This window comes from Petaurus breviceps, unplaced genomic scaffold (assembly GCF_028583685.1).
Source record: "Petaurus breviceps papuanus isolate PSGF00001 unplaced genomic scaffold, PetGlider_PUasm1.0 90808, whole genome shotgun sequence".
NCBI lineage: Eukaryota > Metazoa > Chordata > Mammalia > Diprotodontia > Petauridae > Petaurus > Petaurus breviceps.
In genome coordinates, this window is record NW_027187349.1 from 8,167,313 (window position 1) to 8,192,431 (window position 25,119).

General features: G+C 39.1%; 1 long non-coding RNA gene across 3 annotated transcripts in view; it reads right to left on the bottom strand.

Moving 5' to 3' along the window:
• Positions 1 to 11,727: 11,727 nt before the first annotated feature.
• Positions 11,728 to 25,119, bottom strand: part of LOC138147908 (uncharacterized) — a 37,513-nt gene continuing 24,121 nt past the window's right edge. For all 3 annotated transcript variants that reach the window (XR_011164923.1, XR_011164921.1, XR_011164922.1), the window contains 2 exons: positions 13,156 to 13,221; positions 11,728 to 12,585 (listed from right to left, as the gene is read on the bottom strand). This is a non-coding gene — a long non-coding RNA (uncharacterized lncRNA). The remainder of the gene's footprint in view (positions 12,586 to 13,155; positions 13,222 to 25,119) is intronic.

Genomic DNA, 25,119 nt, shown 5'->3' on the forward strand with positions numbered 1-25,119 from the left:
CTACTCTTTTCAAGTTGTAATGAAGTTAATTGAAAACTAAGTCCAGTTTGGAAAAGACTCAAGAGAGATTACACATTGACTGGCAAATTAATCTGTAAATGGACTACAATTCAGCACTTACTCTGTTTTGTCAATATTCAGTGAACAATGAATGTTGAGAATGCTTTTTTCATTTGTTCATTAAAAATTTTCAATCAAGATAACACCTTAACGTTTGTTTTTCATTCCTGAAATAGTGCCCATCCAGCCTAATTGCTTTTTTTCTGTGTTGTTTCTGAAATGGAAACTATTTGAGAAAAGGTATTTATAGGTTAAATTTAAGCAAGATGGATTTGGAAAGAGAATTAAAAGAGTATTTAGAAGATGGGAGAGCAGCTGGCCACCTCTCAGTGTGGTAGTTTATCATGAAATAATGTTTAAGGAATTACATAGTATGGGACATGGAATAACTTATTATGGAGGCTCTTTTAACATATATGTGAAAAATTTGGGGTGTATATGTGCAGATATATGTAAATATGTCTATATGTACAGGTATAAATATATATGTGGGAGAGAGAGAAAGAAGAAACAGAGAGACAGATAGAGAATAAGAAAAAGAGACGGAGAAGAGAGAGAGAGAGAGAGAGAGAGAGAGAGAGAGAGAGAGAGAGAGAGAGAGAGAGAGAGAGAGAGAGGGAGGGAGAGAGAGGAAACAGAAAGAAACAGAGAGAAACAGAGAAAGAGACAGAGAGGGAGGAAGGGAGGAAGGGAGGAAACAGAAAAACAGAGAGAGAGAAGAAAGAAACAGAGAGAGACAGAGAGAGAGAGAATGAGGGGTGGAGAAAACTATGTTATAATATGGAAACTCTCTCCATTCCTGAAGGTCAGCAATTCACTCAATCAAAAAAAAAAAGCATCTATTACAAGGTACTAGTCCCTGTAACTCACAGTTTGAATGTTGCCTGGGGTCCCTGAAAGATTATGTAAGTGATTTGCCCCCAATACACTGGAGTATTGTGAAGCTCAAATGAGATAATGTATCTAAAACAATGTGCAAACCTTAAAGCACTAAATAAATGCCAATTATCATCATCATCATCATCATCATCATCATCATCATCAGTATTGGTATTATTAGCCTCCAGTCACTAGGAATTTAGTCTTGTGATGACTTCATTCCATAAGCTTTCTGCTGCTCTTCTGTCTAGCTCAAGTTGGTTTATAGAGCATCACAGGGGTGTGGTTAGCCTGCTCTCTGTCTCTCCACTATAAAAATATGTAAAGATAAAATATGTAATTATAAAACTTGGAGCAAGATACATCTGTTTCACATACATAGCTATTTGCACACAGAAGCAAATTGTTAATTTGTCAAATGATCTAACACTCCTATGAGATCAGTGGAAGTTATCATCTCCAATTATGGAGTAATCCCTTCCCTTATTTTCCCAATGGGCAAATACTGCCTGCAACTATACTAATCATTTATGTTTTTATAGCACTTTAGCCTTTGAAAAGGTTTTTACATAGATCATCTCATTTGAACTTCATTAAGGCCCTATGATCTAGGTCTTCCAGGTATTCTCTCTATTCTCACAGATTAAGAAAATGGATTTTAGGTTGAGTGACTTGCCCAGAGTCACACAATTTGTCAGTATCTGAGGCGGTTTTTATCCAAAGACTTCCTGACTCCCCAGTCAGGTATCTATCCACTATGCCATGCTGCCTTCTTTCTTGAGATTTTATAACCAAGAGAAAGGACCAGCTAATGAGCTCATGGGAAGAAGAAAGAACCAATGAGTTCCTTAATTTGATACTGGTATGAATTTTTGCCCAGGAAAGGCCTAATTTCAGGGTTGTGCTACAGCCAGTTCTAACTAGTTCCCCAGATAGCCTATTGTTAAATTTTTGGTGTAGTTATACCTCAGAATTTGAAAGCACTACAAATCAGGACTTGATTTATTGTTTTGTAGATTGTCTAGACTTAGAGTGAAGAAGAAAATGCAGATTAAACTTAAAAGTGTGTCCTGGGTCCATTTTCTTTCCCCCAGAGAGTCAGTTGTTAAACATTTATCAGAATATCTCTGCCTAATTAAAAAGGAAAAAGCAACTAATGGGATATAAATAGTTGTGAAATTAAAGGCATCAGCATGGGAGTTGGGTAATGGAAAAGATGACTGCATTTTCAGGGGATAATGCAGAAATTTTGCAAAGAAATGAAGGGAGTAGATATTTCAGGACAAGAATCATTGATTTAGATTTAAAAGGGATCTCAGCAGTAATCCAGTCTGACCCTCTCATTTTTAAATATGAGGAAAATGATGCCCAGAGAAGTTAAATGAAAAGTCAAGTCAAGTCAGGCCCAGCCTAAATTTGAAGGTTTTCTGGCTCCGAGTTCATATCCTCCCCAGTAACACCATGTTACTTCTATACTTGAGGAACAGCTAGAATGAAGAGTTGAACAATAAATCCAGGTCCTCACGAGATGGTTTTTTTTTTTTGGCAACAAAAATTTTTCTGTCACGTTTATCATAAATCACACCATTAATGCCCACCTCTCTGGGATATCCAACAAAACACACCTAAACTGTTCTGCTATGTCTTATTTTTTTCCCCTCTTCCTAGAAACTGCTTCTTAGAAATGTTTAAATTCTAGAAGAAAAGAATGGGTTAAGGATATTTCCAAGTGACCCTGACTTTTAGTCTTAATTCTAATTTGAGTCACTGGTTCCTGTGGTATGATTTGGAGGAGCCCTTGAAGTCTTCCTCTTCCCCTGCCCTTTTTAATAAGTACCCCTATGATGAGTCAGGAATAGGAGAGGAAAGCAGGGGTCAGGTTATACACTTATTCTAATATCCTTTTAGGTGCTTCATAAAAAATTCTATTCCATGTGCCTGGGTGTTGTTTGGAACTCAGCAACACCCAGGTCAGAACTCTCCTAATTAAAGTAAGCAAAGAGTGCCCTCTACAGCCTTTCCTTTTGCTTCTCTAGGGAACATCCAGAAAAGATGTCAGAAAGCAGTGAACTTCAAGGGTCTGAATTCGGGGCCTGCCACAGGGCAAAATGAAACTGACTGTTCACCCCCCCAGACTTTCAAGAATAACCATTTCATAGCTAAGGACCAAAGACCTGCTCTTGCTCCCAGACAAGGAAGTCTTTCTCCTCCTCCAGTTCCCTAAGTTTGTCAATCCATGTTGAAAGAAAATTAAGAAAGGGAAAGTTATATATTGACTGTCTGAGAAGCAGTGAGAGTTCTTCTTTCCCACTGTGGCTTACAGTTGGCAGTGGGTCTTAGAGCTGATGCAGGAAATATCAGGGAGGTAGTCACTGGGCAATGGCTCCCCAAACCCTCATCTGTAAATTCCAAGTCAGTGTTAAATCTCTGCTGTACTGTACAATCTTCCTTCGTTAGCTCCCCAATGTATAGTTGGCACCAAGAATGGCACCAGCTCTTGGGACCGACTTTCCCCAGCAGGTTCATCATTGCAATTTTTTGTTGTCGTTGTTGCCATCTGGATGTGATTTTGGAGCGTGACACAAGTCTGCAAATGGAGACATTCACTTGTTCCCTTTTGGAAAAAATGGATTCTTTTTGTCTCGTTCATTTTTTAGCATTTTCTTAATTCTTTATGATTTTTAGAAATTATATATCGATTTTCACTATTCTTTTTGTGAATCTGGGGCTTTGAGAATTGTGACTAAAAAGACTAAAGATATTATCCATGCTTTATTGTATTTTTACTTATTTTCTTAAACATTTCCCAAATATAGTTTAATCTACTGAGACTGAACATTGCCCAAGCTGTAAGTTTGACACCTCTGGTGTAGAGATTAGAAGTTCTATGATGTGGGAAAATTACATTTGAATTTTTCGAAAGGACTTTTAAGGTAACTTGAGCAACTCATTCATGTCAGGCCAGCATATACTCCTGCTACTTTCTGGGGCAAAAATGGCAGGTTACCTTTTGTGATTTGTTAAGCTTAACTGACACTGGCTTTTATTGGCCTCCTGTTCATAGAATACACTTTTCTGGGAGTAGATACGGTGTGAAAGAAGCAAAACTGAGGGGCAAATATATCTATGAGAGACATTTATAGCTAGAGTAAGTCTCTGACCAATGGCATTATTTTTCTGTCCTTTAATTTGAATGACGTAATTGACTTTTTTTGTTGTTGTTCGGGGTTGATGAGCAGGAAAATGCACCGAGCAAGTAGATTCTTTGAAATATGCTTAACTCACAGGTTTGTTAATCTATGAATCTTTGAAGCAGGCATAATGTGCAGAAGCCATAGAATCAAACCACTTAATCAACAAATATTTAGGCAGTAATTTATCAAATCCTTCTCTTCCTTTGAGTGCTACTTAAAATGCATGTCCATGATGAAACATTCTCTGTTCTCCAGCTCTACTTGCATGGAATCATAGGACCAAAGGATTCAAGTGAGGAAGGGACCTTCTAACCTCATCTATCCTCCTCTATTTTCATAAGAGTAAAATAAGACCAAGAAAAGTTAGGTGACTTTTTCAGTCACATAGTAAACCAAGGTTCAAGCTCATAGATTCTCACGCCTCTGTTCTATGCACTTATCACCCTCTTCCTTGTTTAGTTTTTTGCATTAGCATGCTATTTTCTTAGAGATTGTAAACTTCCTGAGGGCAGGGCTCATATCTAATTTAACCTTTGTACCTGCTTCAGGGTTTCATGAAATGGTATGCCTATAGTAGGTATTTAAATAAATGCTTGTTTAATTTGACCAAATTGAAGTGACTACCACATGTACCATACTTGTTCAGATATAGATGTGTGTGTATAGCACTTTGTTTGGATCAATATATCTCCTAGTCAATGTATTTAGTATATACCATCCTCCTTTCACACACATGTAGTGCTGGACTTCCCAGAATTGATACTCACTCTTTATGTGACTTGGTACAAATCATTTAATTTCTCTTATTCACAATTTCCTTACCTATAAAATCGAGACAGTAAGTTTTAGCACCTAGGGTAATTATGAAGAAAGAGTCTTGAAAAGCATAAATTAGTATAGAAATGGGAGCTATTATTGTTGTTTTTTCATGGCCTACAGTAATAACTACTTCTAGATTGGATCTCCAGGTTGGAGTGATCCCTCGTTGTTATCCCTTGCGGCTACAGCCCTGGAAACACTACCGTTGTTATTGTGTTCAAACCACTTATATGGGCTGCCCGAATCTAGCATGATTCTTATGATAAAGCAGAAATCAAAATATCTGGCACCTTGTAGAAAGAGGAAAAACATTACCTGTCAAGTATGGGTGTCACACACAGATGACCAAAACAGTCGTCCCTGTATGCCTCACCCTAAGCAGAGGCCTAATCAGGGGCCATGGGCTGAAGTTATAGAAAGGCCAGTTTCTTTTTTATCCTTTCTAAAAACCAGCAGTTTCCAACATCTTACTGACAGTTCCTTTTTAACATTAAAAACAGCAACAAAAACACTAACCCCTACATAAGAGTAGTTATAAAATTATCATCTGTTGATTAAGAAAACATGATGAATGACAAAGAGAAAAGTTACCAGGAAGTTCATAATGTTTTCAAATCAGCTTATTTGATTAATTTCTATAGCCTTTATATATGTTTGAAAAAATTGGGTAGGTATATATGAGATATTTAGCCCATCGAATATATATTTTCTTATTTATATATTCACAAACCATTTGCAATAATTATCCTCTCACCTCTACCACTTCCATCTAGCCCATGACCTGAAAACCACTGAATTAGAGATTTTGATAATGGAATAGCCCTCTGAAATCACTGGATCATAAAGATTTAAAGTAAATATATGAACATGTAGGTATGTATGTATATATATATGTGCTTGTTCACATATGTATGTATATATGTATATATTTGTATATATGTGTATATATATATAATTTAATAGAAGTATGGTATAGCATGAGAATAGCGAATTTTGAATCATAGACATGAGTTTGAATCCTAACTCTATCACATTTGGCCATTTTGAGTTGTGAGGTTCAAATAAGATATAGTATGTAAAACATTTTGCAAATCCCAAAATGCTATGTGTGTTAAAATTATTCCTAATAAATACAATAACAATGATAATGATAATTGTACTAGAGGTAATAGAGTAATGGGTGGAGAACTGACCTCAGAAGTAGGAAGACCTCTGATATATGGTGTGACTTTAGGTACTCACTTAACCTCTTGGTTCCCTAGGCAATACTCTAGGATTATAAATAGAAGGAAAGGTGTCTATCTCCATTGGTAGAGGGAGTTCCTCATTTAGGAGTCCATTATTACAAAGAAATCACCAGTCCAGGTCCTAGTCATTATTATCTGAAGTTGGAAAAGTCATTTCCCCAATTTGAACATTGCATTTTCCCATCTGTAAAATAGGGATATCAGTGTGTGTGTGTGTGTGTGTGTGTGTGTGTGTGTGTATGTGTCCTACCTGATACAGTTTAGTCATTTTTCAGTTGTGTCTGACTCTTCATGACCTGTTTTGGTTTTTTATTTGGCAAGCAGATACTGGAATGGTTTGCCATTTCCTTCTCCAGTTCATTTGACAGATGAAGAAACTGAGGCAAACAGGGTTCAGTGACTTGCCCAGGTTCCATAGCTAGTAAATATCTGAGGTCAAATTCAAACCCAGGTAGTTGAGTCTTCTTGACTCTAGGCCCAGAACTCTATCCACCGTGCCACCTAGCTGTCTTACCTCATAGAGTTGTTGTTAGGTAAATTTAGCGTATCCCAAAGTTCTTAGTTCAGTAGACTGCACTATTGCGCTATGTCTTTTGGGATACCCTTCATTTCATAAATCTTCTCCCTTATAGAAACATGAGCTATTCTGAATGACTTCTTTTTTGGCACCATCCCTGGGCACCATATTCATATAGGTTGCCTCCTAATTGGGATAATTCTGACCCTTTCCTAGCAAATACAACATGTAATCTGAAGGTCTTTTCTTATCAGCAGGAAAGACATAAGGCACTGGTTACAGTACAAGATGAATAGTTTGATCACAATAGGCTCTGATCTGGACCTTGAGGAACTTCCCCTAAGAGTTGTGAAGGAAATAATGACAGGGTGACTCTCCCATCTTTGACTGGCAGCTCTTCTTGCTAAGAAGACTATGTAAGATGTTGATAGAATATTTATCTCTTCTTCCCCCTGAAATTGTTCTCTCTGTTTTCAAATCTGAAAAATGTTTCAGGCACTGATCTAAACAAGCCCTGTTTGTTGTCTTTCTTCTCAAGGACATGAGCTATGGTTCATTTGTTCCGCCTAGGAGATTTTTGTTGCTGGCTCTTTGAAGTCTTGGAGACTGGTTTTCCTGATTTCTATATATCTAGGGAAAAAAAAAAACAAAACAACAACCATAAATAACTGCTTAAAGTTTCGCTCTTTAATTTCTTAGTTAAAAACACACAACAAACCTGGAAATATGCCTGCTATGAGTTAGTTCACTGATATCTTCAGATTTACATACTTAACCTGGTTAATAGGAGGTAATTTTCAAGTTTCTGAAAAATAACTTGATGAATAATTGCCTGTATATAGAAATGAAGATCAAATTTCTCTGAGCTGAAATTAGGTTGTCCTCTGTTACTCCAATGAGTTGAGGACAGAGTTAATTGTGGGTGTGGATGTTCTCACAGTAATCTCAGAAATAAGAAAACTAATGGAAAAACTCTGAAGCAAATTCTGAATGAATATTTATAATTCCATTGACTTGGCTTTCCAGACAAGAGCTGAGCCCCACCTTGAACATTCCGCAGCATTCAGAAATGTATTTATGTACCACACAGTTCCCTGGGCATGGCCCTAGGAATATTGTTAGTATGAGAACTTCATGCAATTAGAATGATGTGTTATTCTTTAAAGTAGTAATAACAAAAATAGCAACAATATTAAGTGTTGTAATTATTATTAATTTCAAAGTAACACAACTGAGCAGCTGATCAGGAAGTTTCAGCAAATAGAAGGAGCAAATTCTGAGGAGAAGCTTGCTTTTGAGGCTCCTAAATCACATAATCTAACAAGCTGGACAGCCTACAAGGTTTCTATGGGTGAACGCTCAGTCCTTCGCTGCTGGTTAGTTTATGTAAAATCATTGACCCCAATCTGAGGATAGACCTCTTTAACACAATCAATACAGGTGCAATCAGATAAGAACATTCCACTGTTTTATTAAAGTGCATTTAATTCAAAACTCAATAACCCTCACAAATCCTTAATCAGAGAAGACATCCTGGGAGGTATTTAGATGAGTGATCTTCAAAATGCTGGCTTTCAGCTTGTTAGTATGGTATTTTATGAAACAAGGCTTTTCAGGATCTTGTTTATTCTCTCTTTTCCTTTACTTTGAGATTTTTGACAGCACTACTGCTGTTAGAGTCATTCCCCACCCCCACTTTCCTCTCTCCTTTATTTTTTCCTTTCTGCTTGTCTTCCTTTCCCTCCCTTTCTTCCCTACCTTTCTCTCTTCTTTTCTTTTTTCCCCATCTTCCCTTTCCCTTCCTTTCTTCCTTCCTTCCTCCCTTCCTCCCTCCCTCCCTTCCTTTATCCCTCCCTCCCTCCTTCCCTTCCTTCTTTCCTCCCTTTCTTCCTTCTTTCCTTCTTCCCTTTCTCTTTCTTTCTCCTTTTCTTTTTTCCACATCTTCCCTTTCTCTTCCTTCTTTCCTTCCTCCCTCCCTCCCTTCATTCCTTCCTTCTTTCCTTCTCCCCTTTCTTTCTCTATCCTTTTCTTTTTTCCCCATCTTCCCTTTCCCTTCCTCCCTCCCTTCCTCCCTCCCTTCCTTCCTTCCTTCCTTCCTTCCTTCCTTCCTTCCTTCCTTCCTTCCTTCCTTCCTTCCTTCCTCCCTCCCTCCCTTCTTCCCTCCCTTCCTTCCTTTATCCCTCCCTCCCTCCTTCCCTTCCTTCTTTCCTCCCTTTCTTTCCTTCTCCCCTTTCTTTCTCTATCCTTTTCTTTTTTCCCCATCTTCCCTTTCCCTCCCTCCCTCCCTCCCTCCCTCCTTTCCTTCCTTCCTTCCTTCCTTCCTTCCTTCCTTCCTTCCTTCCTTCCTTCCTTCCTTCCTTCTTCCCTTTCTTTTTCTTTCTCTTTTTCTTTTTTCCACATCTTCCCTTTCTCTTCTTTCTTTCCTTCCTCCCTCCCTCCCTTCATTCCTTTGTTCCTTCCTTCCTTCCTTTCTTCTTCCCTTTCTTTCTCCTTTACTTTTTCCCCCTCTTCCCTTTCCCTTCCTTCCTCCCTCCTTCCCTTCCTTCCTTCCTTCTTCCCTTTCTCTTTCTCTCTCCTTCTCTCCTAACTCTTCCTTAACCCCCTCCTCCTTGATGTTAAGCATTCTCTAGAGTTTCCCAGGACTAAGCATTGTCAAGATCACTCTTGGAGGAGCTAGTCTTTTCCTGAAGATTTCCTCAGGCAGAGCTGAGGATATGAGTGGGAATTTGGATGTGTGGTATGCCAGAGACACCTCTTTTTTCCTCCACAACAAGGGTACTCCTGGGTGCTATGTGCACAATCTCCTTATCTAGGGCATTTGGAACAGATGAAGAGGAAAGACACCAAGGAGGCAATTATCTAGTTTCCAGTCTTTATTTAGAATCCAAACAATACCTACTGAACAAGCAGGGGAGACCTTACTAGCTCCTGATGCCTAGGTAGTTTGGATCTTTCTCAGGTTATCCTCAGCAGGCAATGTTGAGAAACTGTAATGTGGAAGAACTGAGCAGAGCCCTGATTCAAAGTCATTTCAGTTCAAGAGAAGCTTGTTGACAACATGAGGCTTAGGGTTTAAGTACACCTCCAGGTATTTCTTGGCTCACTGTTTTATGGGCTCTATTCCCTGGACACAGACTGTTCCTTTAACCTTGGAGAGGTCATCCTGGAGATACATGCAGCTGTGGGGGTAGGGAGACAGGCGACAAGGTGAGGGTGAGCATTACTGACTCAAATTTGTCAGCACAACTACTATCTCAGAGGCTATCTAATCTAACCATCTTATTTTACAGATAAAGAAACCGAGGCCTAGAAAATTCAAACGACTTTCCCAATGTTCACGTTGGCAACGTCAGAGACAGGATTCAAACCCTGGTTCACTGAATACAGAGCCAATGTTCTTTGCATTGTACCATGGTGCCTCTATTGATGGAAAAGCAAAAGGAAGTACATTAATTACATATATATACTAGTCTCAAAGTTAGAAGCATGAAACACCTTTTTTTGGTAAAAAAAAAACAACTTATTTTCCCGACCTGTCTCACTCTCAGGCTTTTTGGGATGATGTATATGAAAGTACTTATCTAAACATGCTATACATTTGTTGCTATTATCTTTGCAACTAAACAACATTATATACTTACAATTATTCTTTCAGGAAGTGGGTGCTTTTCCAGACCTAAGGGTTATTCCATCAATTTTTTTCCCCTTAAGCACAAAAATTATCCTATTTAGTGGTGAAAAGATCCCATTAATTTCTCTTTAGAATCCTCTCTTGGTTTATATAGACCAATTTTATTGAAGGAGCTTTGATTATTATTATTTGGGCCGAAGCAATGCTTTGCGTTGTTGTTTTTTGGCCAGAGTATTGTGGTTTGGCAGCTCTTAACTTTGATTAGAAATATTTTAAAAGCATTTATTTATATTCGTTATTCTTATTATGTGAGTTATTTCCATGTTCATTTATTCATTAAGTGGTTACATAGAGAAAGCACATTAATTTTTCAAGGTTATTCTACAAAGTTAGATGACTGAAAATGGATAGGAACTACTGATTCTTTAAAATGTATACATTGGATGTGAGTCATACACATAGTGGGTGCTTGTTTATTATTCTGACTGATGTGCAAGGGATGATGTGTTATACAATGGAAAGAAAGTCATTCAAAATATATGCCATCTGTTCTCAGGGAGTCCAAATCTAGGAGGACAACATATGATGGAATTCCATACCACTGAATATCTGTTTCTTGACCACACAGGAGAGGGAGAGAGGGAGGGAGGCAAGGAGAGAGAGGGAGACAGAGAGTTCTTCCTCTTGACCTACCCACCTACCTATCCTACCTAGTAACTGTCATTCTGAGCAACAGAGAAGTGGCATAATAGGGGGAGAAGGGAGTGACAGCTAAGGTGATGGTATATAGTCTTAGGAGCAAGGGAACAAGACAGCAAGGCCATCCTTAGGTGGGTTCAGGACTGAGACTGGGTTAAATCACAGAGTGGGCCTCTCTGACATTCTTTCTCCCATTGAATGTTTATGGGTGGAGTCTAACAGTGAGTATTATGAGCAGCCTGAAAGGGGAAGAAATTTTAAAAATGAGGTGCAATAACATGACAGGAGCAAAAGAAGGAAGGAAATTGGGGTGGATGGCTGAGGCTGTTCTTTACCAGCAGGTAGGTCTAATTCTCCCTTTATCTGCTGATTATATGCATATGAGCCTCCTGCTTTTCCTTATTCCCCCAGCACCAGCTGTTCACTTACACCATCTCCTTCTTCCCATATGCTCCCTCCCTGAGGCCCTAGAAACTTGTTCTTCTCAGCAACAGTCAGGGGGCTTTGTCTAGAAGGATATCTGGGAGTTCACAATCTGAACCCAAAGGAAATATGGGGGAAGGGTGACGGCATCATGGAGCCAAGAGGGACAAAACAAAACAAAGATAACTTATCTGTCTGCTACACAGGTTTTCATGAGTGCAATCTCTCTGACTTGCAATTTATTCATCCATTCATTCATCCAAACAACATTTATTAAATATTTACCATGCACATGGAATTGTCTCTGCACCACAGAATCCTGTACTATGAGAGCTCCAAGGGAGTGGGGTGTTCTTATAGTCTAGCATTTATATAAAGGGAAATCCCTGCTATAACACAGGTTATCCAATCCCCATTCCAATCTCCCCAGGAGGGGGAACTGCCACCTCTGGAGAACATATAATGGACAACTGTAATGGTTAGGAAGGTTTTCCTGCCATCAGGATCGAGCTGGTCTCCTTTCTACATCCACCCATCACTCCTGGGGCTCAGAAGAAGAAGGCTAATGCCCAATTCTTTCAACCAATCCTAGCGTGTCATGCACTGAAGGCCCTTGGCTATCCTTGTTGACACTCTCTCTTCACTCTTTACAGTGCCCTTCCAGGACCAGCTGTTCACCTGCTTCATCTCCGTCTTCATATATGCCCTCCCCCCACCATGCCCCTCCTCCCCCAGTTCCTGCAGCTTCCACAACTTGGTCATCTCAGCAACAGTTAAAGGGCACAAAGTAAAAGAAAAAAAAGTAGTCCTTGCCTTCTAGGAGCTTATAGTCTAGGAGAGGAGTTTGGAGAAAACTAAATGTGTAATGAACTACATCTGAAACCATTCTCCCAAGTCTCATAGATCATGGCCAAACAAAGCCAGTCACATGTTACTAGAGTTAGGCTGCTTCAGAGACACACCCAGGATCTAAAGGAGAGAACTGGAGCACGCAGGGAAAATGGACAGAAATGCCAGAGCTGTATTCTAATTTTAGCATAAAGAATCCAGTGTTGGAGTACTGGGTGGGGTTGGAATGCCTCTCCTCATTAGCTGGAGCACCACTGAGGCTTCTCCCTGCCAAAGTTTAAAAAAAGAGAAAAAAATGTTAATTCTGCCATCTATTCCTCTGGAACCCTGTATTTACAACAATAAATTCATTTTTTCCCCAATAAAATGCTTTTAACAATCCACTCAAAGATTCATGCCAAGATGCCTTCTAGTGACCACAAAAATTGTTCTTTGTAGACATTGCTCCCTGAAATCCTTCTCAAAGCCTGTGCTGATAGATACAAAGGAGCACAGGTAGAGACATTAAGTTAACTGAAGAGCACATTGGCAGCCGGGTGACAGGGTTCACCAAAGGAAATGGGAAAACACAGGTGCATAGTCTTAGTTTAGCCCAATAGCGAATTAAAATCTATTTTTAATCAGGGCTATAGCATTAAACTATGGCGTGCATGCTTACTATGAACAGTTGCAGCTGACTGGGACCTGGCAGGGTTTTTTTTTTTTTAATATCCTGCACTATTCTCTGGTTTAAAAAAAATTCTTGAGTCCTCATAGCTCAAAATAACCTGAAGGCAGCATATCAAACTCTTTAACATTCTCAAAATAGGAATTTCTCTATCTGAGGTGGGGACATACCTTCAGAGATGTGATTGAATCCTCAGTGGAGTCAGTCCCAGGGGAAAAACAGACTAGCAGAAGTAGCTAGAAATTTGGAAATTAGAGAACATGAACTCTTGTAGAACTGGGACCTCTGTCTTTACAAGAAGGCAGCCCTTTAGCAAAGCAGATAGCATATGAGTTTCTTTGATAGTACAATCCACCATAAAGTTACCTCTCAATGAAAGAGGGCCCCTTCCTTGCCTCAACACCATTCTGACAAAACATTAACTTACAGCAGCATGTTACATTGAAGGGGGATATAGGAATGAATTAAGGAGAAAAAACTGAAGTTTCTAGTGAGGGGGTGAAGGGAAGGGACATGAAAGTAATGATCAAAATTAAGTTTCAGGAATTCATATGAAATATATAAACTGAATGTGGTGAGCACCAACGTCTGAATGATTTATTCATTTTTCCCATTTCACCCCCACATATGTGCATTTATGTGTCAATTCCTATATTATGTCCAGAGCTATAACTACTATAGGCAGATAGATAAAATATTTATTAAATGCTTACTCTGTGCTGGGCACTTTGCTAAGTGCTGGGGATATAAGCAAACAAGATAGACCCTGATCCTGAGGAGTAAATATGCTAATGGAGGAAGATAACTCATGACAGTGAGGGATGGGTCACAGCAAGGAGTTACTTGAAGGTCTGGGCCCTAGGGAAAAATCTTATCTGTCAGGACAGGTGATCCAAGGGCAGAGTTCAGGGTTTCTGTGGGAGGAAGATGAGCACAGTAACCATTTTTCCTCCAATTCCCTACACCCCTGCATGGTGTCAAAGTGGGAGGGAGGTTCCTCAGAATGGTCACCATTTTCTCCTTTACTCACCTCTCCATGCTTTCACAGCCCATGCAGTTATATTGTACAATTAGCCCTAGGCCACTGTCCCTAGGGATCCCACCACCTTTTGCAAGGCTTGTCTCCTACCTCACCTTTCAACCCTTGTAAAGATGAGAAGTCAGATAACACTAGGACTATTTTCACCTGGGAAAAATCAGCAGGGCTAGGAAGAAGACATGGGGGACAGCAGTATTAGAGGCCAGTCTGACCATAGGTATGCTGTATGTATGGGAAGTGTTATTCCAGAGTACTCCATAGGTATATTGTTGTTCAGTTGTTTTTCAATCATGTCTGACTCATTGTGACCCATTTTGGGGGTTGTCTTGGCAAAGATATTGGATTGGTTTACCACTTCCTTCTACAGCTCATTTTACAGAGGAGGAAACTATGGCAAACAGGTGTAAGATAAATAAACACAGCACACAGAAGGGCTGCTAGCACAGGTTCACTCTTGATTGTCAGACAGGAAAGACACTAAGAAGGGGTTAATAATCGTACTTTATTCTAGTCTAGTTTCTCAGGAAGAGGATTGCTGATAATGTGAGGGCAAACTCCTACAGCATTTCCTAATCACCCTTCTCACAGAGGCCGGTGGGAAGTGGGGGAAACTAGTCCTATGTCTCAGTGGGGTCAGTCAAGACAGGCACAACTTATGCATCCCCTTAAATCCCCTCAAGCCTCAACGCGGGCCAGTTGAGGCAAACACAGATTCCCTCCAAGCCTTGATGGAGGCCAATAACGGTACACAGCATTCCAGCTTGTGCATTCAACCCTAAGGTTCCCCCTAAGCCTCAATGGGGGCCAGTCGAGGCACACATAGCATTTGTGCATTCAACTCTAAGGTTCCCCATTCACTGACCACCGACCACCTGCTTTATAGGGGCAACAGACAAAGAAGGCATATTGCCAGCAATAGCCTCATAAGTTTACATCATCCCATCCCTGTATCTCACTATGCAGTCGTAGTGGATGTTTATATTATTTATCATCATATAATGATGTGCAAGCATGGTGGAGATGTTTTGAACCATAACTATGGGAACTCATATCTAATACCTGGAAACAAGAGATTGTTATGGCTATGGATCCTGGGAAACTGAACTTTAAGAAATAATAACAAAAATCTTTTTCTACACACTAAAATTCACCTTACAACAGGTTAAGTGACTTGCCCAAGATCACACAGCTAGTGAGTATCTGAGGTCACATTAGAATTCAGATCCTTCTGACTCCAGGTGCCACCTCCGGACTCCTCTTATGACACTCATAGTCAGACTGACATCTGGTTCTGCTGCACCCCTGTGTCTCTATCCTAGCCCCACTGATTCTTTTCCAGGTGCAAATATTCTTAGTTTTAGCTCTGTATGCACGATGTGATTGTATGTGCTCACATGTTAAATGTTACATATGTGGCTCACGTGAAATCCAATAAACAAAAGCAGATTTGAATCCCTTAGCTCCTGGTTGCTGTCAATTAACTGCTTTCTCCTAATACAAATCACCTGCTTTTCAGGTTTCAATGGTTACCTTCTTGGCATGCTTACAATCTGTACCACCTGGAACAGTGACTATGTTGTTATGGATACGAGCAGTTTCCCTCCCTCTGCTAGGGCATTCCCTTTCTTTTCAGGGAACTTTTGGAGGTCAGGGATGTGTGTTTTAAGAGAACTAGCTTCTAAACCAAATGCATCATTAGACCTACCTGAAGCCTGCAAAAGATAGAGAATGTTTTGTTTCCTGAAGGCTAGAGGCTTGGTCTAAAGACTTTCAGAGCATCCCTAGGCCTTGCACTGCTGTACAAGAAAGAATGTGGAGATAAGTTTTGGAATGCCAGCTTCAATACTTCTCAATGGTATAGCCATCAGCAAGGTCAGTGATGGCTCAGTTGGTTTCCTCTTCTTTAAAACAGAGAATAACACCTAGACCACCTATTTTGCAGGGTTGTTATGGGGGGAAAAAGCAGCAGAGTCATAGAAAAATAGACCCATAGTTGGGAAAAGCTTTGAGTTCAGACACCCTCAGATGCTTACTTGCTATGTGTCTCTGTCTGCCTTAGTTTCCTCATCTTTAAAATGGGGATAATAATAGCACCTATCTCCTAGGGTTATGGTAAGGAGAAAATGAAAGAACATCCATGAAGTGCTTTTTCAACTTTAAATGCTTCATAAATGGTAACTTTCATTAAGAAAGCACTTATAAACCTTAAGGCTCTTTGTGGAAGCTTTCAGTTTGTTGTTAATAACATATGGCAGCTGTGACCATTCATGCCCTTGACTTAGAACCCTTACCCTATTCATCCTCCCAGGACACAGGAGGATGGGAGCTGCTGCTGGCTAAGAGATATGACATTTCTATCATTTCCATTAATCCTTGCCTGAAGGCAAAGGCTAAACATGAGGTAGTAGGGGAGATATTTGGGTTCACTTTGTGGAGAATGTTACCATAGGAAACATGCCATTTTTTGGAGACAGATGCTGGAGGGGACATTGTGTAAAGAAGGCTCACCTCTCTAGAAAGGGAATATCCAGCATTGTTGGGGAAGGAGGTACAAAGGAGAGATACAAAAGAAAAATAAAACATAATTCTGTTCTTGAGGAGATTACTATCTCACTGTTATCTAGTTTGAGAGAGAAAATAAAATTATAACTAATAACAGCTTGCAGTCTGATAATGCCTACAATATGCCAGGCTCTGCTTTGCAAATATCTCATTTTGATCCTTACAACAACCCTGGGATATAGGTGCTGTTGTTATCTCCATTTTACAGATGGGGAAACTGAGGCAAGCATACTTTTTAAGTAACATGCCCAGGGTCACAAAACTAGTAAGTATCTGAGGCTAGAGTTGAACTCAGGTCTTCCTGAATTCAGACCTGATGCTCTACTGTATCACCTAGATGCCTGACATATAAGAAATAATTTAGAAATATAAATATTCATATAGTATGACACAAAGTATTAAAAAAAAACTCCATGGAAATTAAATGCTTCAGCTGAAATCCTGCCTCTGCTGGGAAGCTTTCATAATATAGGGGACAGAGTGCTGGACTTGAGAGTTGAGAAGACCCAGTTTCAAATCCTGCCTCAAATACTTTCTGACTGAATAACCTTAGATAAGTCATTTAACCACTTCTGAGCCTCAGTTACTGGATCTGTATAATGGGGATAAAAACAGTACCTCCCTCAACTGTTGTGAGAAGCAGAAATGATCATGCCTGTAAGGCCCTTTGCTAATTCTAGGGTGCTGTGTAAATGTCAGATATTAATACTATTAGCCAGTCTTCTGAGATCTTTCTTCCTTTGTCCCCCTCAGGTAATTTTTTTCACATTATAAATTGCGTTCAGCACAATGTTATTCACAAATGTAAGTCTTTGATGGATCTCATCTACAAGATATCCCTCTTCAATTCTGACCCTGCTTTGGTCTACGATGGTGGTGAATCTCATCGGTGAAGCTCCTTGTTTCTTCTTTGTATTCACTAGGGGGTGAACACGGTTATCTATTGTACCAGTTTTCAAGGAATCTTGTATATGTTTGACATAGCCATGAGATACAAGTTAATTGAAAGAGAGGTTTGGAGGGGGGAGATTTGTTTTATTTTTTTTAACCCTCTTTTTCATAGTCCCTCCAAAATAAGAAAAGAATCTTGTATTCTCTCTACCTTTCAGTAAATTGTCTCATGGTAATGATATGATGCACTGCGTAATATCACTTGCAAAAGATGATACGTTCCCTAGTAATATCCAAATTATTCCCATAAAAAGATCTATATCTGGCAGTTATTAATATCCTTTTGTTGCCTTTTGGGCAGCTAGGTAGTACTCTGCTGGAGTTTGAGTGAGGAAGACCTGAATTTAAAAATACCTCTCAGCCTCAGTTTCCTCATTTGTAAAATTAGGATGATAATAATAACACCTATCTCACAGGGTTGTTGTAAAGATCAAATGAAATAACACATATAATGTTTTGCAAACCTTAGAGCTATGTAAATGTTATCTATTAATAATGAGGTCCATTTTTTCCTCATGACTTTGGTATCTTATCTTCTTTTAGCACTTTGCGATTCTGTCCCTCAATGCCCTTAAAACTGGGCCATCACCATCCTGAAGCTCTTCTTTATCAATCAATCACCAAGCATTTATTAAGGATCTACTGTGTACTAGACATCATAATAAATACTAGGAATACAAAGGTTCAAAAGAAAATAATTCCTACTCTCAAGAAGTTTACAGTCTATGCAGGAGAGTTTTATGTTCATATGTAGGTGTGTAAAATATATGCAAAATACAAATATGGTACAATGTGATTTTGAGAAGACACTAGCACTTGGAGACATGGAAAAGGCCTCTTATAGAAACTAAGTCTCATGATTAAAGAAGAAATTCTGAAGGTGGAGAGGAGAAAAGCATTTTAGGTATGTAGGTGACATCAAATTTAAAAGCAGAGAGGCAGAAGAAGATTTTTTTTTTTTGCTGGTGCAGGGGTAGGGAATCTGTGGGCTTGAGGCCATTTGTGGCCCTTTAGGTCCTAAAGTGCAGTCCTTTGACCACGTTTTACAGAACAAATCCCTTTAATAAAAGGATTTGTTCAGCAAAACTTGGAGTCAGTCAAAAGGCCACACCCAAAGACCGAGAAGGCCACATGTGGTCTCGAGACCAACCTGCATGGAAAGGAGTAATGACAAATGTGGTTGGAAAGGTAAGTTGAGGATAGGTTGCAAAAGGTTTTCTAGCTTCTTTTTCCAACTCTGTTTTCCAGTTGTCATGTAATGAGGGTGAACAATAGCTGACGGATGACTCACATGTCCCACTGACATTCCCATGATGTAAAGACAAGCCTGTCTCCCTCAGAAGCATGCTCTCCTCCTTCCAGTCTAGCTGCTCTGACTCCCAGCTTCCTGTGGGCTCTGCTCCACCCTTCAGCAAACTCCTTCCACAGGCTCCATGTGATTACATTCAGCCTATTTACAGGGCAGAGTATAGCTTCAAAGCAGAGAAGGTCTTCAAATTCCCTTAAGCTTATTAAGGGGCAAGGAAGATCTTTAAATCGCCATTCCTATTACACTACCATGAGCATGTTGTATGGACCAACTGTAGCAAACTTAGGGGAGCATGTAACATAGGAAAGCATGGATAGGTTGTGATCTCTGTCACGGAAGAGCAGAGTACCTACACTAATGAGATCATTAATCAACTGGAATACTATAGGCCTGGAATCATGTGAGCATGTGCCCTTTCTCTTTGTTTTGTTCAGTCATTTTAGTCATGTCTGACTCTTCATGACCCTATTTGGAATTTTCTTGGCTGAGATACTGGAGTGGTTTACCTCCAGCTCATTTTACAGATGAGGAAACTGAGGCAAATGGGGTTAAGTGACCTACCCACGGTCACACAACTAGTAAATGTATGAGACCAGATTTGAACTTAGATCTTCCTGACTCCAGGCCTGGCACTCTATCCACTATGCCACCTGACTGCCCCCTTTCTCTCTAGTTTAGCTACAGACTCCATCCATGCACTATCCATTATCTATATTTTGTGTCTCCTCAAATGCTTTGCTCAGCATTCTGGACATAGTAAGGATTTAACAAACATTTGTTGAATTGAATTGAATAATATCAATTTGTTCTCTTTTGACCAAAGCAGAAAATAGACAGTGCTGTCATAGGATCACAATCAGAGCCATTGTAGATAGCAGGACTTAGTTCATTTATTTATAGAATAATGTGGTACATGATCGTGACTTCATAACTTTGGAGAACTGTTTTTTATTAAGAGTGTGAATGTTAGATATCAAGAAGCAACATTAAAACTATTGTGCAGAAATCACCATATTTTATAGCTCTGATGTGTGCTGGTAATGTTGAGATTGTGTTTGACAACAAGAATTTCTTCCATCAAAATCTCTGTTGCTGCTCAGCTAAATATACCAGCAGTGAGATAGTAATTGGATATTATCCAGGAAATTAGCCAAGTCAAAGGATTTGGATGGATGTCATTCAGACACATTGCATGTCAAGGACAGTGGAATGAGAAGAGGCCTTGATGAGACTGACCTGAGTTTTATCCCTGCTCTCATCTCCCGTTTAACCTTGGCTTCTGCTCACCACTTGAGTCAAGCACACTTTTATACTGTCACTCTCAGTCCTGCTCATTTAACATCTCTTTTAATAATTGACTTTTCAGAAATTTTAGAATTTAAGAAATCTGGAAGAAATAGGTTCAAAGGAGTCAAGTAATTTGTTTAGTCAGTTGGGGGGGCAGTGACGTAGCACAGTAGGTAGACATTGGCTCTGGAGTCAGGAAGACCTGACTGAGAATCTGAGTTTAACTCCAAGCTGAGACACTTACTACCTGTATGACCCTGAGCAAGTTACTTAACTGTGTTTGCCTCCAATAAAATAAAATAAATAGTCAAGTAGAAACTAAATAGTGGGAGCAGAATTTGAACCCAGGTTTTCTGATACCACAATCCAATCTTCTTTCTAGATAGGTTGTTCAGTAGATAGTCAGGACTGTGACCCTGGGCAAGTCATTTAACCTCTGTTTTCCATAGTTTCTTCACTTGTAAAATGTGGAAAATAATAGAACCTACCTCCCAGGGTTGTTGTGAGGATCGCATGAGATAATAATTGTAAAGTGTTTGGTACAATGCCTGGAACATGGTGAGCACTATATAAATATCATCATCATCATCATCACCATCCTTCGTGCTTCATGGCATACTTTTCCCCCATTCTCTCTGCCAGCTTTTGCTCCTTATCTCTTTCATAGTTTGCTTTGTGGTCTACCAAATGGGTACATATTTGTTGGTAGACACTGCCTATAATCCTACTAGCATGTTAAAAGCAGAGAACATGGGCATCTATATTAAAGAGATGAGAGATTTGGCGAGTCAAGTTGTGATTTATTGACTCTTTATCACCAGTTGCCTCTTGGGCATATCAAACTCATTGTATTCAAGTCAAAGCTCATGATCTTTCCCCCTAAATCCTCTCCTCTTCTAAACTTGTCTATTACCATCAAGGAACATGGTTATCCTCTCAGGCATCTGGGTTACTGACCTCAGTGTTGTTTTCTAGTCCCTCCTCTCTAATCCACTGCTGAATCTTTTCATTTTTACTTTTACAAAATCTGAGATATATATATATATATATATATCCCCTTCTCTCTACATATGTCACCACTTAGTAAATGTTTATTGAATGTTTCTTAACTGAGTCAGACAAATGGTCAGCTCCATAGCATTCTCTTCATTTACTTTCATAATCTGATCTCAGAGCACTTAGGTGGTATAGTGGATAGAGAGCTGGGCCTGGAGTCAGGAAGACCTAAATTCAAATCTGGCCTCAGATACTTGCTAGCTGTGTGACCCTGGGTGAGTAATTTAATTTCTATTTGCCTCAGTTTCCTCATCCATAAAATTAGCTGGAAAAGGAAATGGCAAACCACTCCAGTATCTTTGCCAGGAAAAACCCAAATGGGCTCATGAGAATCAGACATGATGTACCACAAATGTACCAGGAACTGTGCTGAATACTGAAGATGCAAAGAGAGGAAAAAAAACCAAAACAAATAAAAACAGTTCTTACTCTGATGGAACTCATAGGTGAATGCAGGTAACAGCACTTTACCAACTATGTACAAACAAGATATAAACAGGAAAAATTGGAAGTGGTCTCAGAGAGAATGCACTAAGAGCAAAGAAGACCAGGAAAGACTTCCTGTAAAAGGTGGGATTTTAGCTAAGACTTCAAGGAAGCGAGGGAAGTGAGGAAGGAAAATGTTCCAGCCCTGGGGAGCACTCAGTAAATGTGCCTATAATTGGGAGACTGGAGTTTCTAGTTTGAGGAACCACAAAATGGTCAGCACAATTGGATCACAGAGGATGTCATAGGGAACAAAGTATAAGAAGACAGGAAAGGTGGGAAAGGACCAGCTTATGAAGGGCTTTCAAAGATAAACAGTATTTTCTATTTCATCCCCTAGGTAATAGGGAGCCATTGGAGTTTATTGAATAGAGGGATGATGTCGTCAGACCTTTGTTTTAGGAAAATCAATTTAACAGGTGAATGGAGGCTGGATTAGAGCGGGATCAAATTGTGACAGGGAGATTAACCATCAGGCTATTGCAATAGTCCAGGTATGTGGTAATGAGGACCTGCATCAGGGTGATTTCAGTATTAGTCACAGCTGATTCTTCAAAAGGCCAAATTTCCCCAGTGCCTTCAAATGATCTTTGTATAGTACAGTTTCCAGTTACTTCATCATCCTATATCCCATTGATACTACATTGTTTTTAAGGAGAAAAATTGTCTTAGAACTCTGTCAGTGTTAGACAATTCATCTTTTATGACCTATATGAAATTCCTTTGGATATCAAATCCTGGGGAGATATACTTATTTTATTTTTTATTTCAATATCCTTCAAGGTTCATTTCAGGCATGACATCCTCCAAGAAATTTTCCCTGATTCTCCCTACAAGAGGTAATCTATTTTTCCTTATCTCAAAACACTGTACTTCCCCTATGCACTTATTATTTCTATATTTATTGTTACTAAACCTCCATTTTTCTTTTCTATTAGATTGCAAATTCCTTAAGGACAAGGAGTATGCCTTAGTCATCTTTGTATTGACATTGTCTAGTACAGTGCCTTGCAAAAGGTAGCTGCTTATGGTGGGAGTTGTAACCTAAGCCCCTCCCTGTGATAGCTAGAATCAGTCTATTCACACCACTTTCTTATCACTTATACAAGCATAGAAGAGCCATGAGAAGCTCTATACCTGCTCTGTATCTGGGTTGGTAGACGATGATGGTGCAACTCCAGAAGCAGGAGAGCTTTTCTGGGTTGAATAAACTCTAGGTATCCTCAATGCCTATTATTACTGAGTATCTTCCACTATGGCTATGTAAATCTGTTAACTTTGGAATGACATATGAGTGTCTCCTCTTATTCCAATATTGAACATAAAATACCAGAGGACAAATTGAACTGAATAGCTTAAATACTTAAAGGATTGGAAGCAAAAATTGTTACAGTAAAGATTAATAGTAATAATGTTATTAATAATAACATCTCTAGACCTTAAATTCTCAAGGCTAACAAATTTTTTACAAATGCTATTTAATTTGATCCTTACGACTAACCTGGGAGGTAGGTGCTATTATTTTCCTCATTTTACAAATGAAGAAACTGAGGCAGAAGGAGGTTAAGTGACTTGCACAGGGTCAAACAACTAGTAAGCATTTAAGATCATATTTGAATTCACATCTTCTTGACTCCAGGTCCAGTGCTCTATTTGCTGTGCCACCTAGTTGTCTAGATAGTATAGAAGTAGAGCGTCTTCCATTCATTGAAAAAAGGGAAAAAATATGTGTGTATATATATATATATATGCATACATGCATGTATATTTATATGTGCATACACATATATATATAATTTATAATGGAACAGATCTTTAAAAATATGAACAATTCCAAATCTTTCCTTTATTTCTTCAATCCCATGCATCATTATGAACTTCTCTTTAAACAAACTAGTAATCATGTTCCTTTCTAAGGCCAAATGGGGATTTCCAAAGGATTTCCACGCTCATTTGATATTAAAGCTGCCAAAGATCTAAATACTCATAACATTCTGAGCTGGAGATTTGCAACAACAAGGCTTTAAATTCTTTTGACATTTAATGGAATTTGCTGTAGTGATAGAAGAGTATTTCCCCCCTGTCATTTTAACACATGATACATTATGGAACATTTTATTTTTTTTCTTTACCCCCTGTGGAAAAGAAGATAGTAATAATGAACCCTTGAAAAGGGAAAGTCAGTTCAATTGGACTTAAAATATGCATATTAAAAATAGACTGTATGCATGAAATGTTGGATGATACTTAATCACGAATAATTGTGTTTTCAGCAATGTATGCCCTTTCAATTCAGTGCTTGACACTTCTTAATATTAGCCTAGAATGTGTCATGAATGGGGATTCTGATATCTCTGAAAAGCCAAGCTTGAGCTTCTCTTACACTCTTTGGAGTGAAAGGTCATGCCACAAGCCATTGGAAAGGTTATTTTTCCTGGTTGTCAATAAACTTTGGGATGTGATTTATTACTTTCATGTCAGGTGTTAATTGGTTAGCAGATTAACTTGAATAGGTGTTCTTTCCTTTTTCTTATTCCTGACAGACAGGACAGACAGAAATGGAGATAATATTGAGGAAAAGAGGGGAAGCAGTTTTTCCCCCAAGTGGAAGACTGGTTTTCTTTAATTGTTCAGGCTTTACTTTTTCCCCCCAGAATTTAGTTAGCTACCTTTCAGGGATAGAAAAATAATTTCATACAGTATCAGAAACATTTCTGTTTTGTCTGGAATGATTTCGGTAATACCACTGTAAATGGACTTCTTTAGGAAGGGGTGTGTGTGTGTGTGTGTGTGTTTTGGCAAAGAAGGGAGAGGCAAGTCCCATTCCAGGCATAACTGAAGGAGATGAAGTTAGGTTTCACTACCTACAACCTCCCCATTAGGAATTTTTCTTCCTCCAGTGGTATCTAGTCACTTTCTGTGGTGAATTATTGCCTTAATCCAAAGTTTTATATACATTAAGGTATAAATGGTTTATAAGGATTAATAAATTATTGCTTCCAGAGAAATCCATCTTAGTCAAATAGAACCTACAATTAAACAAATTGTTAAATGTAAAAATCCAGAAATCAAGTTATCAATTAATCAAGCATTTATTAAAAACCTATTATGTGCAGACCTAACATATTAATGGAGAAGCCTGCAAGTACATATGTTGTTGCTGACACATATAGGTATACTCAAAACATATATGAAGGATATACAAAATCATTTTAGATTAGAAAGTACTGAGATGGGGAAGGAAGGGAGGTGTTTAGGTTTGAAGAAGGCTCTTGACAGTGAGATTTGAAGGAAACAGGGAATTTTAAGATAAAATTGAGGTGGAGAGTCTTCCAACAATGGTGGAGGGAGAGATGGGGAGAGGGAGGGAGAGAGACAGAGAGACAGAGAGAGAGACAGAGAGAGAGAGAGAGAGAGAGAGAGAGAGAGAGAGAGAGACAGACA